The sequence below is a fragment of the Tenrec ecaudatus genome, chromosome 15 (genome assembly GCF_050624435.1).
Source record: "Tenrec ecaudatus isolate mTenEca1 chromosome 15, mTenEca1.hap1, whole genome shotgun sequence".
Taxonomy (NCBI): Eukaryota; Metazoa; Chordata; class Mammalia; order Afrosoricida; family Tenrecidae; genus Tenrec; species Tenrec ecaudatus.
The window spans coordinates 111,857,041-111,871,393 of NC_134544.1; the positions used below are offsets into that span (position 1 = coordinate 111,857,041).

At 39.5% G+C, this 14,353-nt stretch overlaps 1 protein-coding gene across 3 annotated transcripts in view; it reads right to left on the reverse strand.

The window, feature by feature from the left end:
• Positions 1-14,353, reverse strand: part of RB1 (RB transcriptional corepressor 1) — a 164,466-nt gene that overhangs the window by 63,892 nt on the left and 86,221 nt on the right. The window lies entirely within an intron of this gene.

The window sequence follows — 14,353 nt, forward strand, 5'->3', positions numbered from 1 at the left end:
TTCTAACGAACTGGCATTCTGTGGTGCTCACCCTCCTGGCACGATCGCTGAAGACAAAATGGGTGCATAAGCAAATGTGGTGAAGAAAGTTGATGGTGCTCAGATATAGCGTCTGGGGTCTTAAAGACTTGAAATTAAATAGGCTGCCATCTAGCAGAGAAGCAACAAGCCCCATGGAAGAAGCATACCAGTCTGTGCGATCATGAGATATCAATGGAATCAGGTAACAGGCATCAGAAGACCCAAAACAAACCAAAAACCATGTTGTTGAGAATGAGAGGGGTTGGAGCTGTGACCTAAAACCCATATGTAGACAATAGGGCATCCCCTCATAAAAGGTCACAAGGAAGGGATGAGTCAACAGGGGGCAGTATAGCACTGATGAAACACTATTTATTCCTCTGGTATCTTAAGGCTTCCTCATCCCCCACTATCATGACCCTAGTCCTGCCTTTCATTGCATGCTAGACGGGAGCATGTGCGCAGAGACAGATAAAAGATAAGAGCTCAGGACACATGTAATCCAGGAACAGGAATGGGAGTAGCAATACCAGGACGAAAGGGGGAGGTTGTGGAGAGGAGGGGAGGGAAGGGAAACCCATTACAATGATCAACACATAGCCACCCCCACGTCCCCAGGGAGAGGAACAAACAACAGAAGCCATGGGGGAAGGGAGATAGAGTTGGTGTAAGATATGAAAATAATAATTTGTAATTTATCAAGGGGTCATGAGGGTGGGGGTAGGAAGGGAGTGAAAAAAAAGGAGTTGATACCAAGGGTTCAACAGAAAGTAAGTAAATGTTTAGAAAATAATGATGGCAACATAGGTACAAATATGCTTGATACAATTGATGTGTGGATTGTTATGTTGGCTGTAAAAGTCACCAATAAAATGATCTTTTAATTTAAAATATAGTAATAATATGCCACCTTCTAGTACATAAACTATATGTTAGAGACTACAAGCCATTCTATCCCAAGATTTCACAAATGAGGGACGAAGTACCATAGATACTGGAGTATAAGCTGACCCGAATATCTGCCAAGGCACCTAATTTTACCACAAAAACTGCATTAAAAATGTGCTGAAAACTCAAGTATATATGGTAAATCATACATTTAAAAATCGTTTTGCGACTGGACTGGAAATTGAATTATCCATTTACAATGCAATTTCTAGTAAATTCCAAATTTAAAAGGACTAATGAACAAATGTATGTATGCAAAACTTATTTAAATTGACCAGAATATATAATAATATGAACAATATTTTCTAAAGGTCAACACATACACACATGCTTAAAATCACGTATTCTCAGATTTGTTTTATCGCATTCTTCATCTTTGTACCGGTTTCCTATTCCCTAACAGCTAGTTTTATCAAAGTCTAAACTATCTCAATGATACAAGACAACTGACACCACCATAAAAGTAGCATAAGAAATTAACTGTAGGAAAGCTTCTTTCTCTCAAAAAGAATACTTCAATAACCTCTTATAGCTGCTGGAGGTTTCAAACTGCCCACCTTACGGATCACAGTCCAAAGGGTAACCGCTATAAAAATAGAATCCAACCCCAGGAAAGGGGATACTGTATGAATTTAATAATCTGTTTTGAAACTCGAATTCTGCTATACTCATGTAGATTGAAACACTATAAATAACTTTGAAATTAATTATAATTTAGGTAAATGTTAATGGCATGAAATAAATATATATTGCCTACTTGTAACCAAGTTATAGGACCAATGTATTGAATTCCAATATTTTTCTATTAAAAATATGCCTCCTGGAAAATTCACCATTTAGAACAGAAAAGGGCATCTGATACAGTCATTTCACTTCAGGCTGAGGTAGAATGAACAGGCTATCTACTCCTGTAACGAGTCAGAGTGTCAGAAACGCACAGGGCCAGTTCTACTCTGTCCTTTGGGTCGCTATGAGACAGTATTGACTCGATGACAGTGAGCTTGTGGAAATTGAAGAAAAGGCTTCATAACCAACACAAGTTCAAATAACAGGTTATGGTGGAGTCAAGATAAGAACTCAGTTGTTGGAGAGGGACATGTCTGATCAGAGCACACAAGAGCAAATGAAGGGGGAGGGAGAGAGAGTGGAGCACATCCTGGCCCACCAAGCCCTGAGGATGATATTCCTGCTCATAGCAGCCAATGAAGAGAGGGCCATAGGGCCGGCCCAACTACCAGACATGATGTCCCTCACGGATCCACAGTGTTATAGGGGACAACACTGGAGACACAGTGCAGGAATTGTGCCCAATCTGACCCCACCACCCCGAGGTGAAACACTAAGGGTGTGCAAAAGAACAGCAAGGGGAGCAATGAGGTCCCCAGGGGAGGCCTAAAATAGACTTTGGGCCTAGCGCATGGCACCCCATCAGACTCAACCGGAAAACACTCCTAAAAGTCAACAAACAGACCTTGAACTATTTTTTAGGCTTTTCTTTTTTGGTTGTTGTTTTATTTTCGTTTGTTGCTTTGTTTTGCTGTGTCTAGTTTTTGGGCATATTATCTCCGCATGTCTATCTAGATAAGATAGGCAGGATAAACAATCTGGAGGAGAAAACAAAGGGATCAATGGTTCGGGGGGTGGGAGACATGGGAGAGGTGGGCACAGGGGAAAGAGAGTGGGTGTTAACAAACCCAGGGACAAGGGAACAAGTGATTTAAAATTAATGGTGAGGAGGGTGTAGGAGGCCTGGTAGGGCTTGATCAAGGCCAATGTAGCCGAGACGAATTAATGAAACCTAAATGAAGGCTGAACATGATAGTGAGACAAAAAGAAAGTAAAAGGAAATAAGAGGAAAGAACCAGGAGGCAAAGAGCATTTATAGAGGTCTAAATACAGGCATGTACATATGTTGATATATTTATATACGATAATGGGGAAATAGATCTATGTGCATATATTTATAGCTTTAGTATTAAGGAAGCAGATGGACTTTGGGCCTCCACTCAAGTACTCCCTCAATGCAGGAACACTTTGTTCTATTAAACGGGCATTCCATGATGCTCACCTTTCTGACATGATCGCTGAAGACAAAGCAGATGCATAAGCAAATGTGGTGAAGAAAGCTGATGGTTCCTGGCTATCAAAAGATATAGCATCTGGGGTCTTAAAGGTTTGAAGATAAACAAGTGGCCAGCTAGCTAAGAAGGAACAAAACCCACATGGAAGAAGCATACCAGTCTGTGCAATCATGAGGTATCAATGGGATCAGGTATCAGGCATCAAAGACTCAAACCAAAAAACATAACATTGTGAATGAGAGAGAGTGCAGAGTGGAAACCCAAAGCCCATCTGTAGGCAACTGTACATCCTCTTACAAAGGGTTGCCGGGGTGCAGCCAGTCAAGGTACAGTATAGCACTGTTGAAACATACAACTTTCCTCCAGTTCTTTAATGCTTCCACCCCACCCCCTACTATCATGACCCCAATTCTACCTTACAAATCTTGCTAGACCAGAGCACATACACTGGTACAGGTAAGAGCTGGAAACACAGGGACTCCAGGACAGATAAACTCTTCAGGACCAATACTGAGAACAGCCATATAGGAGGGTAAGGGGAAGGTGAAGGGAGATAGGGAGAACCAATCACAAGGATCTACCTAAAACCCCCTCCCAGGGGAATGGACAACAGAAAAGTGGGTGAAGGGAGACAGTGGTCAGTGTAAGACATGAAAGAATAATAATAAATTGTAAATTATCAAGGGCTCATGACAGAGGGAGGGTGGGGGAGAGAGAAGGAAAAATGAGGAGCTGGTACCAAGGGCTCAAGTAGAAAGAAAATGTTTTGAAAATAATGATGGCAAAAAAATGTACAAATGTGCTTGACACAATGGATGGATAGATGGATTGTGGTAAGAGTTGTGGGAGCCCCCAATGAAATAATTTTTTGAGAAAAAGTACTCAGTTGTTTTGTTTACTAGTTTATATGGTCACTATTAGAAGCCCTGCTAACCTAGTGGGTTACATATTGGGCTGTAACCAGTCAAGGGAGAAAGATGAGGTTTTCTGCTCTTTTAAATCGTTGGACAGGCAGTTCTATCCTGTCCTATAGGGTCACTATGAGCTGGAATCAACTTGATAGCAGGGGCTTGGGTTTGGTTTTATGCAAATGCCTGTTGGCTTTGTGGGTTAGGCATTGGGCTGCTAACCACAAGGCTGGTGATTCAAACTCACTAGTAGCTCCTCAAGAGAACAGGGCCTATCTTTTCCTAGAAAAGATGTACAATCTTGGAAACCCTGCACAGGATCATTAGGAGGTGGGTAAGGAACCCTGTAGGGTGGTGTAGGAGGTTATGCTTTGGGAGGAACCCACCAGCCATTTTGTTTGTTTGTTTTATGCCACAGTCCCTGTGGGTTTTCAAGGCTGGAAACCTTTATAGGAGCAGAAAATTTCATCTCGGGTTTGGTTTCATGCATAAGCAAAGGCCCTGTAGGAGATAACTTGGTGCAGACTGAAACAAAGAAAGTGTAGCTAGAGATTTGGGTTAGATATTATGTGTACTTCCGAAGCCCTAGTGGTGCTGCAGATTGGGCGTTGGACTGCTAACTATAAGATCAGCAATTTGAACCCACCGGCTGAAACCACAGGAGTAAGATAGAGAGTGTCTGCTCCCTGGCAATTTAGTCTCAGAAACTAGAGTTGCTCTCAGTCAGAATCAACTTGATGGCAGTAAGCTATACGCTACATTAAGGCCATATTAAGATAGGAGGAGAACATGGAATACTCTGAAGGACAGACCTAATCCAATTTCCATTTCAGGAGGAGAGATACATTTGTCTTTACCAAAATGAGAAAAATAAAGCACAGTAAGTGCATATTTACTCAATTTAAAGAGCTTGCTTTATCTTTTATTCTGATTATGTTCTCTCTACCTTGTTAAAATAGCTTCTTTTTAAAGTGATGGTAATAACAGAAGAGTATTTAAATGGCACTACTTGGTAAAATTAAGTTGCCACTCATTTGAAGAAATTGGTACTTTCATACATTTTTTAGTGGGTATGTAAAATGACACTTCATTTTGAGTAGATATTTGGCAAAATCTGACAGAAATATTACAGAGCCCCGGTGGTGTCGTGCATTGTACCACAGATTGCATAGTCAGTTAAGAACTCACCAGGTGTAAAGATTTCCAGCCTCAGAATCCCCAAGGAGCAACAGTTCCACTCTGCCCTAAAGGATCACTTTGAGTCAGAATCCAACCAACAGCAGTGAGGGTTTTTGTTTTCTTTTGTTGTTGTTTTTTTAATACACATATCTCCCCTTTGCCCCAGCATTATCACTTCTAGGGAGTTAGCCCAAAGGTACTCTCATATAAAAAAATACAGGTGTAGAAGGTTACTCACTCCACTATAATTTAAATTAGCAAAGCACTAGAAACTACCTAAGAGTTCAACCACCGGAGAATAGTTGAATAGACTGTAGCATTTACACACAGCAGAAAGACGAGAAGCTGCAATAGAAAATAGAAAGATGTCTTTGAGCAGCTATGGCCTTATTTCTTGCTAAATGAATACAATGTGAAAGAGCATATTCAAAGGGGCTTCAAAAACCTCACGGAAAAATTCCATTATCTTGTCATTCTGTTTTCCATAAACTTTTTTTCTTACTTTTCCATGAACTTTTGAAGTCCATTCATGTAATATACTATTATTTTATGTAAGACAGAAGCAAACTAAGAAAATATACACTTGCCTGCTTATTTTTGCAAGAAGAAACTAGATGGGCAAGCCAAAAAGCAAGGGTGTGAATGGGGTAAAGGGATATTGAACAGAGCGGCATTTTTTTTTTTTAAGTACAAGTATTCCTTGACTTATGATGGGCTCTCTCTGACAACTCTGCTCTAAAGTAGTTCTGATGTAAATTGAGTACCTCTTTATTTTCTGTTTTCATTATTATTGCCTTTTATAAATCTGACCTTTGTAAATCTGTGAGTGAACATGAGAGAATGCTAACATGGAGAAATTGCACATCTGCAACATTGCATAGAGTACACATTACTAACAATGAGACGTAGCAAAGAACAACAACAAAAATCAGACAGTTAATATGTTACCAGGGACAACCTGTATACCTTTTAAATAGCTTTGGCTTCTGAAAGGATGTTAATGTTCTACATCAGGAATCAGCAGGTTTTGTTTCTTTAAAGGCCAGTTTAGTAAATATTTTAGGACAATTGCAACTACTAAAGTCTGTGTTGTGCTATAGTACAAAAGCAGTCACAGAAACGATGAGAATCAGTCAATCACACAAGCTTTTATTAAACAAAAACATCAACATGTGAAGCTATTGTTTCTTGATCCATCTAAGCCAATTTTTGAAGGTGGCGTTTCCACCGCTCTAATCCTTCCCCGGAAAATTCTGCAGGCTTCTATCTACAGCATGTTGTAGCTTTGGGCATACTTTTAAGTGTTTTTGGCATACTTTTATTAAAGTGTTCTTTTAATTTGGGGAACAAAATAATCTGCATGGACATAATCAAAGCTATGCGCGCAAGGTTTCCGAATGAAATTCTCATAACATAATCCTTGTTATGCTCTAAGAATGAGCAGGTATTCTGCTGTGATTCCTTGTTACAGCTTTCCTGGTCTTTTCTCATCAATGCAGTTTTCAATTTTCCTAAAACTTCTCCCCAATAAGTCTCTGTGATAGTTCTGTGTCATTTGAGAAATCTATTAAGACTTTGCTTTTGGAATATTAAAAGTAAACAACAAAATAGTACCTGTCACCATCTGAGATGATCTCCGTCTCTTGAATTTAACTGGCTCAGCAGACCTCCCGAGAAGCCATTGTTTTGATTGGGCCTTTTGTCTTTTTTTTTTTTTAAGGTATCTATGGAGACTAAGGCAAATGTGCTGAGACAACTTGTCTGCAACCATCCACTAATCAGAGACACGTTCAAACACCCGTTGAGATAAACTAATAATGCATGGAAAACACTCAGAGGACCCGGGAAGACACGCCTGGAAATCATCTTCCAAAAGTTCACAGCCTTGAAAACCCTACGAAGAAGTCCGAAACTCCCCATTTGGGTAGCAACTAACAACAACAACAACAACATTGTATCAATTATTGGTATTTATGTGTCTTGAGCTCTCTGGATCCCTGGTGGAGCAGTGGTTACAAGTTGGGCTAAGATGTCCAAAGTCAGCAATTCAAAATCACTACCCACTACACTTGGGAGAAAGACAAGGTTTTCTACTCCCATAAACCGAGTCTCAGAAATTCCTAGGGGTAGTTCTACCCTGTTCTACCAGATCACTATCAACTTGATGGCAGCAAGTTTGGTTTGTTTCTTGAGTAGAAGGTCTGGTAAGGGGCCCTAGGGGCTTAGTGGGTAATATGCTGGCCTGCGAACTGCAGTGTCAAGTCAGCAGTTTGAAACTGCCAGCCTCTGCTCGGGAGAAAGATGGGGCTTTCTACTCCGTAAAGAGTCAGTCTCCAAAACTCACAGGGGCAGTTCTACTCTGCCCTATGGGGCTGCCGTGAGTTGGGACCAACTTAATGGCAGTGAATTCAGTTTTTGCTGTGCATTTATTGGTTATTTCTTAATGGGTCATGTCTTATTTCCCTACTTCGCTATATCAAGCTCCTTGAGAAAAAAAAGGTTTGTGCTTTATACCTCTTTGTTTTCTATATTGGACCTAATGTAGAACACTTACATAGCACCTATTTAGGATATGTATCGATGAAGTTCGTACAACTGTCCTATTCCTCCACATAAAAAAATAAGGCAAATAAAGATAGCCTTTTGTTTCAACAAATGTATGGCTGACAATTCTTCAAAAGCCCAACTAAAGAGGCAAGCATTCCTTTGCCAATGCCATGCTGAGTCTATCCAACTGAAAGTTTAATCAAGACATTCCTCGTGATATGTTTCCAAACAAAGGGCAGGTGTGTGAGTTTGGAAGAAGAGAAGTCCACGGAAGTGAAAGAACTGCTAACAGTTAACTGAAGAGGTTGTTATAGATGAGGGGTGTCAAATGCAATTAAAACGCAGGCCATTGGTGCAGCAGGCAAGATTCACATGGGCCACATCACATTGACAAATTTTGTTAAATGTATATTTTGAAGTGAGGATTCAGGAATATGCATAGGATCATTAAAACACTATGCAATTGCTTTTATTTAAACATCTATTTTATTTAATGTATTTATAAAACTAACATTATTCTTTTTTATCTGAAACTTGACAGTGTTTTCCTCCTACTAGTTTTCATTTACCTCTTATGTTGTGACCAGAAAATATAACAAAGTAACTAATAAGCGCTGCCGCTAGGTATGATTCATAACAACACAACCCAGAGTGCTCTTTTTAATCTTTCGCTATTGCCATCGGTTTACATTACGTGACCCTAAGAGTGGCAGACACATTGCTCCTAACGTTGGTGGAAAGGGCGTGTAGACTCGTCTTCAGTAGTTAAAGGGTTGATGAGGGGATTGTGTGTACAGTATTGCCTGGATCTCCCCTAAGCACTATTTTCTTCATAACAATTTTTTTCTATTTTCATTTTATTTCAGAGCATCGTGGGCCAGAAAAAATTGCCACATGAGGCCCATGGGCTGCCAGTTTGACACCCCTGTCATAGACGGTGGTAAATGATTACTTAAACACGGAGGAAGCATACCAATCCAACTTAAATCTCAAATGTTCTCTCACGCATATAAACCATAATATGTACATTGATTCATGGTTAAGTATAAGATAGTGAAATATGCACGTGTCCTGATTATTTGGTGACAAGGATTCTTCAGGGCTGTAGGAGCAGCTCTGGCTCATAGCAACGCTATATGCAACAGGCCAAAGGCGCCATCCTCACCGCTGCTGTTTGAGCGCACTGTTGCAGCCGCGCTGTCAATCCATCTTGTCAAGGGAGTCTTGTTAACGACTCCCTTATTTGGCCAAGCATGATGCATTTCTCCAGGTACCAGTCCCCTTGATAACACACCCAAAATTTGTGAGAAGTCTTGCCATTCTCACGTTTAAGGATCATTCTAGCTGTACTTCTTCCAACACAGATTTTTCCATTCATCTGGTAACCCATTCCATATTCTTTACAAACACCATAATTTAAAAGCATCAGTTCTTCTTATCTGTCTTCATTGCCCAGCTGCCACGTGCATATGAGGCAATTAAAAAGAGGATGGCTTAAATGAGGCACCCAGTAGTCCTCAAAGTTACATTTCTGCATTTTAACACTATAAAAAAATGCCTTTGGCCGAAGATTTCTCCAACGCAATCACTTGTCCAATGCTTATGAGGAAGAGGGGAACGGGGAGGGAAGGGGAAAATGAGGAGTTGATATTAAGGGCTCAAATAGAAAGCAGATGTTTTGAGAATGATGATGGCAACAAATGTGTTTGACACAATGGATGGATGGATGGATGGATGGATGGATGGATGGATGGATGGATGGATGGATGGATTGTGATAAGAGTTGCATGAGCGCCCAATAAAATGATTTAAAAAACAAAAGAAAATTGGGACAAATATAAGGTCATCCACGAGTTACCAGATATAACAAAGTGTGTTCGTCTGGGTAGACTAGAGAAACAAATCCATGAAAACAGCTATGTGTATAAGAGAGAATCTTAATATAAAGGGTAGTTGTACATTAAGAAAACATCCCATCCCAGTCCAGATCAAATCCTTATGTCCCCTACTAACCCGTATGTCTGATACCAATATATAAAGTCCTCTTCAGACTCATGAAAGACATGCAATGATGCTGAATGCAAGATGATCACAGGCCAGTGGGTAGAAAGTTTTTGGATCCAGTGGTGGTGTAAGCATCTCAGCACTGGCAGGGGTCTCTACATGACTTCTCCGGCTGCAGAGGTCTGCTTGTAGCAGAGTAGGTTCATGTGGCTTCTCCAGTTCAGGGCACTAGTGTAGTTCCATGTGTCTTGTCAGCTGCAATGTCTCTCACCTCCCAGGAGGAAATCCAAGATTTTCCAGAATTCTCAGGAGAAAGCCAAGTCCACACAGAGGCCTCATTGGCTATGATACGATTGACAGACTAGACTCCACCCCTTCACTCTTAATCTTCAAATTGACACCAGATTATGGAACTATCACACAGTGGAAACTAAAATAGATGACTGGAACCTATTAAAATAAAACACTTGTGTATATCAAAAGATTTCATTAAAATAATAAAATGTGAGCCTACGGGCTGGGAAGAGATATTTAGCAATGACATAATGGACGGACTAATTACTAAAATCTATTGAACACGGATAGCCCACAACAAGAATAAAACAAATAACCCTATTAAAATGTGGGCAAAGGACCTGAATAGACAATTTACAATGGATGACACCCAAAGACTAACAAGCACATGAGGAAATGCTGGTGTTCACCAACCAGCTAGGAAATGCAAATCAAAACAATGATGAGATATCACCTAATACCAACAACCACAGATAGCACAAATGCTAGAGAGGGTGTGGAGAGAATTAAACTCTTACACACTGCTGGTGGCCTTTAAAGATGTACAACCACCGTGGCAAGTCATATTGCAATTGCTAAAACAGCTGGCAATAGAAATACCATATGACCCAGCAATGCCATTGCTGGGCATATGCCTACAAGAAATGAGACAGATCACCAACAGATGGATGCTCTCCCATGTTCATTGCAGCACAACTGACAATAGCAAATAGCCCAAAAGCTTATCAGTAGAACAGAGAGAAAACCTTTGGCATACACACACACAATGGAATACTACACATCCGTAAAAAACAGTAATGAAATCATGAAATATCTCGTGACATGGAGGGATCTAGAAACCATTAGGCTGAGTGAAGTTAGTCAATCACACAAGCACAGATACTGTAGGAGTCCACTGCTGTAGGGATGAGCGCCAGGATGGGAGCAGGCTCAGGTTTCCAGGCCATCCCGTGTGCTAGCCAGGCAACTTGGTAGAGAGCCTGACTGGCACATATGAACCATACACCATCCTCTCTGTGTGAGCCTCTTGAAGGCCCCTGTGGCGGAGCAGTCCTAACATCCAGTGGGACCGGATTTTCAAGAGTGGGGAGGGGAGGATGGCCACTTAGCGGCTACCATTTATCGATATGAAGAGGTCCCCCCAGACTGGCACGCATTCCTATCAGAGTGATGAGGGATGTCATCCAAATCGGAAGGAGGGAACAGCATTAGAGCTTCCCTTGAGATTCTGGCTGCAGAAGGCCATGGATGACAGGGAAAGCCCCAAATATATCACAAGAACTACACAGGGAATAAGCCTCCGGTGATTTCCTTCTAAGCATAATTGAGGGATAGGAATAAACTGGTTATCAGGCCAAAAGTATTGGAGAGACAACTCTAGTAGATTAAGATAATAAACCTGACTTGCTATTATAACCTTGTCACTTGATCTCCCTTCTGATAAACTTTGGGCTTGATCTATTTTGTAATATTGTCTGTATTTTTTCATATTTGGGGTTTATTTCTGTTGTATTTTGTCATTGTTGGTAGCCTTCTTGAGTCTCTGCTTTATATTTTTCTATGTTTTTCAGTGTAGCATACCCAAGATAGATGAATCGATAGAGACAACTAGAATAAGGTTTCCTGGGGGGAAACGTGGGGGAGTTTGGGGATAAGCAAGAGCTGATATCAAGGAGTTCAAGAAGGAAGAAAATGTTTTAAAATGGATTTTTCTAACAATTGTGCAACAACACTACTTGGTATGATTGAATTAAGTAGTGGCATGATATCTGGATTAGCTCCTAATAAAATGTTTGGTAAAAAGAAAAGTTTAAATATGTGGGTTTGACTAAATTCAATTGTAGCCCAAAGTAACATATATTAAGTGTCCAATAATTCTATTAGAAAGATAAATCAAATGTTTTCATTTATAATAAGAGAGTTCAGGATTGGCCTGGGGAATCCTGTCTTCAATTTTGTTCAAGACCATGTATTAGTCAAGGAGAAGTCATTTCGCTTCTCTACCTAGTTCATTTTAATGTGTAAAGAAAAAAAATCCGATTTAATTGATGCTCCCATTCTATAGACTACCTAAGTTACAAAACATAGCAGCACTTAATGTGTACAAGAAAACTTTTTAGCCAAATTATCTAATAACAATATTTTTATGATGCAATATTAATGATATAAATGATTAGATATCACCCTGAAAAGGAAATGGAATTAAGTAAAAGACATCAAGCCAGACTAAGGTTACCCTTTAAAGGTTTCTTAAAGAGTACAATCAAAATCCCAAAGAGAAATTCTTTGTTATATTTTGTGGAAGAAACACTGAAATTTAGCAAAATAATAGGAACAGCTTTCTGCGAGCATTAAAAAAAAAACTACAAAACAAGTACACCTGTTTCCTTTTCTACATTTCCTTATTAATTTCTAAATCTAGAGCTTACAGGAAGATACCAAAAATGCTTCTTATCTTTGACCATTGCTGCCAAAAAATGGAAAATACTAAAAATCAATAAAAATTTTAATAAAACCACACATGCAAGAGGCATAATCACATACATTCAAGCAGACCAAGTTGTGACAATAAATAACTTTTAAAACACATCATCTATGTTTAGAAGAGTTAGGAGCCAAAAAGTGAGTTTTATTTTCCAATTAAGGGTAACTGAGCTTAAATGATTTATCCACTTCCCTCCATTGTTTGAAACTATTACTATACTCTCATAGTTAACTGAAAAAAAAATTCAGAAACTACATTAATTAGAAGAGAGCTCATAAGTTATTTCTGTTCTGTTCCTGATTATTCACAATTCCAAGTCGTTCCTCATTCTTGCAGTTGGGATATTAACTCGAGTTTAAAATTTGAAAATTCTAAGACTCTACTCAAACCATTCTCTAACATCGTGCTCCCATTCCCACAGGTTAACCACAGCAGATCATTTCCTAGCTATTCATTTACAACTGCTATCATCCTTCTTGTTTGTACTTGAATAATGAACTACCCTCGGGGAAAATATACGCATGATTCATAACTGAAGTACTATAATGCATTCCAAACGCAGAGTTAACAATGAGCACTGCCCACAGTTAACAATGCTGGCATTGCGTGAGGCCTTTCCCCTCTGAACTTTGAACATTCTCTATTTTGAGAAAGGTGAGGGGCAGGGGGACATGGAAGAAGAGAGAAATTACTGATAGTAGGGCAGGATAAAAATGTAAAATCCTATTTAACTGTATTCTTAATAAACCACTGAAAATATGATGAAGTCAAAGAAACTAACAACTATGATATTTCTAAAATTTGTCATTCTTATAAATGTTCATTATTCCTCACAACAGTTATGAAAAATATTATCCTTCTAGTTTCACAGGTAAGAATATCTGGAATAGAGCTATAACTTGCCCCGAGTTACATGAAAACAAGTTACATGAGCTCTCTGAACTACAGGTTTCCGTTTCTGCAAAACAGAGACTAGCAACGTGTTCTTTTCAGGGATTCTGTGAAGATGAAATGAGCTCTGATTGCCTGAATACATCACACACCCACTGGAGCCAAGACCATGGCAACTAATGCCAACCAGATGTTACAGAGTAGAACTTGGCCCATAAGGCTTTCTGGGCTGTAATTTTGATAGAAGCAGCTTGCTAAGTGTTCTCTTCTACACTGACAATGAGAACAAACTGACCATCATCTTTCAGTCAGTAAGTAATCTAGCACAAATTGGTTGTGTTACATGGGGACCTACTGCATATATAACGCAGTGGTAATAAAAACATTAAGAATAATGTAACCTAAATCAATATGAAAAACCAGAAATCACTATGAAAAAAGATGGAATTTGGAAGCAAACCAATATGGGTCTAGGACAAGTTATTTAACCTTCTTGAAACCATTTCTAGTTTTATAGAATGAAAACAGTATTGTCTGTCAGTTTAAGTATTATTATGAGCATTAAACTAGACAAATACTTTGGTCACAGTACATGGCAGCTATTTCAACAGATGTGAATATTGAACAGCAAATGTACACTTCCACACCTTATTCATTAGCTCATGAGTGAGACGCAGATACTCTGCTCCTTTTCTGATACGTAGGTGCTCTAATTTCTAGAGTTAGGATCAACTACGTAACAGCATTTCATTTGTAAACCACATAAACATGCAAGGCTGTCAAGAATTAGTAGCCTAGAATCTTGCTACTCAATACAGATTAGAACTATAGGAATCTGCTGGGAGTTAGCAGAAGTTCTTAAACGTGTTGCTATTGTTGGGTGTCATGAAATCAGTTCTGACTCATAGTGAACCAAAGTACATCAGAACACTGCCTGGTCCTAGCCTCACAATTGCTGCTATGTTGGAGCCTCTTGTTACAATCATTACATCAAG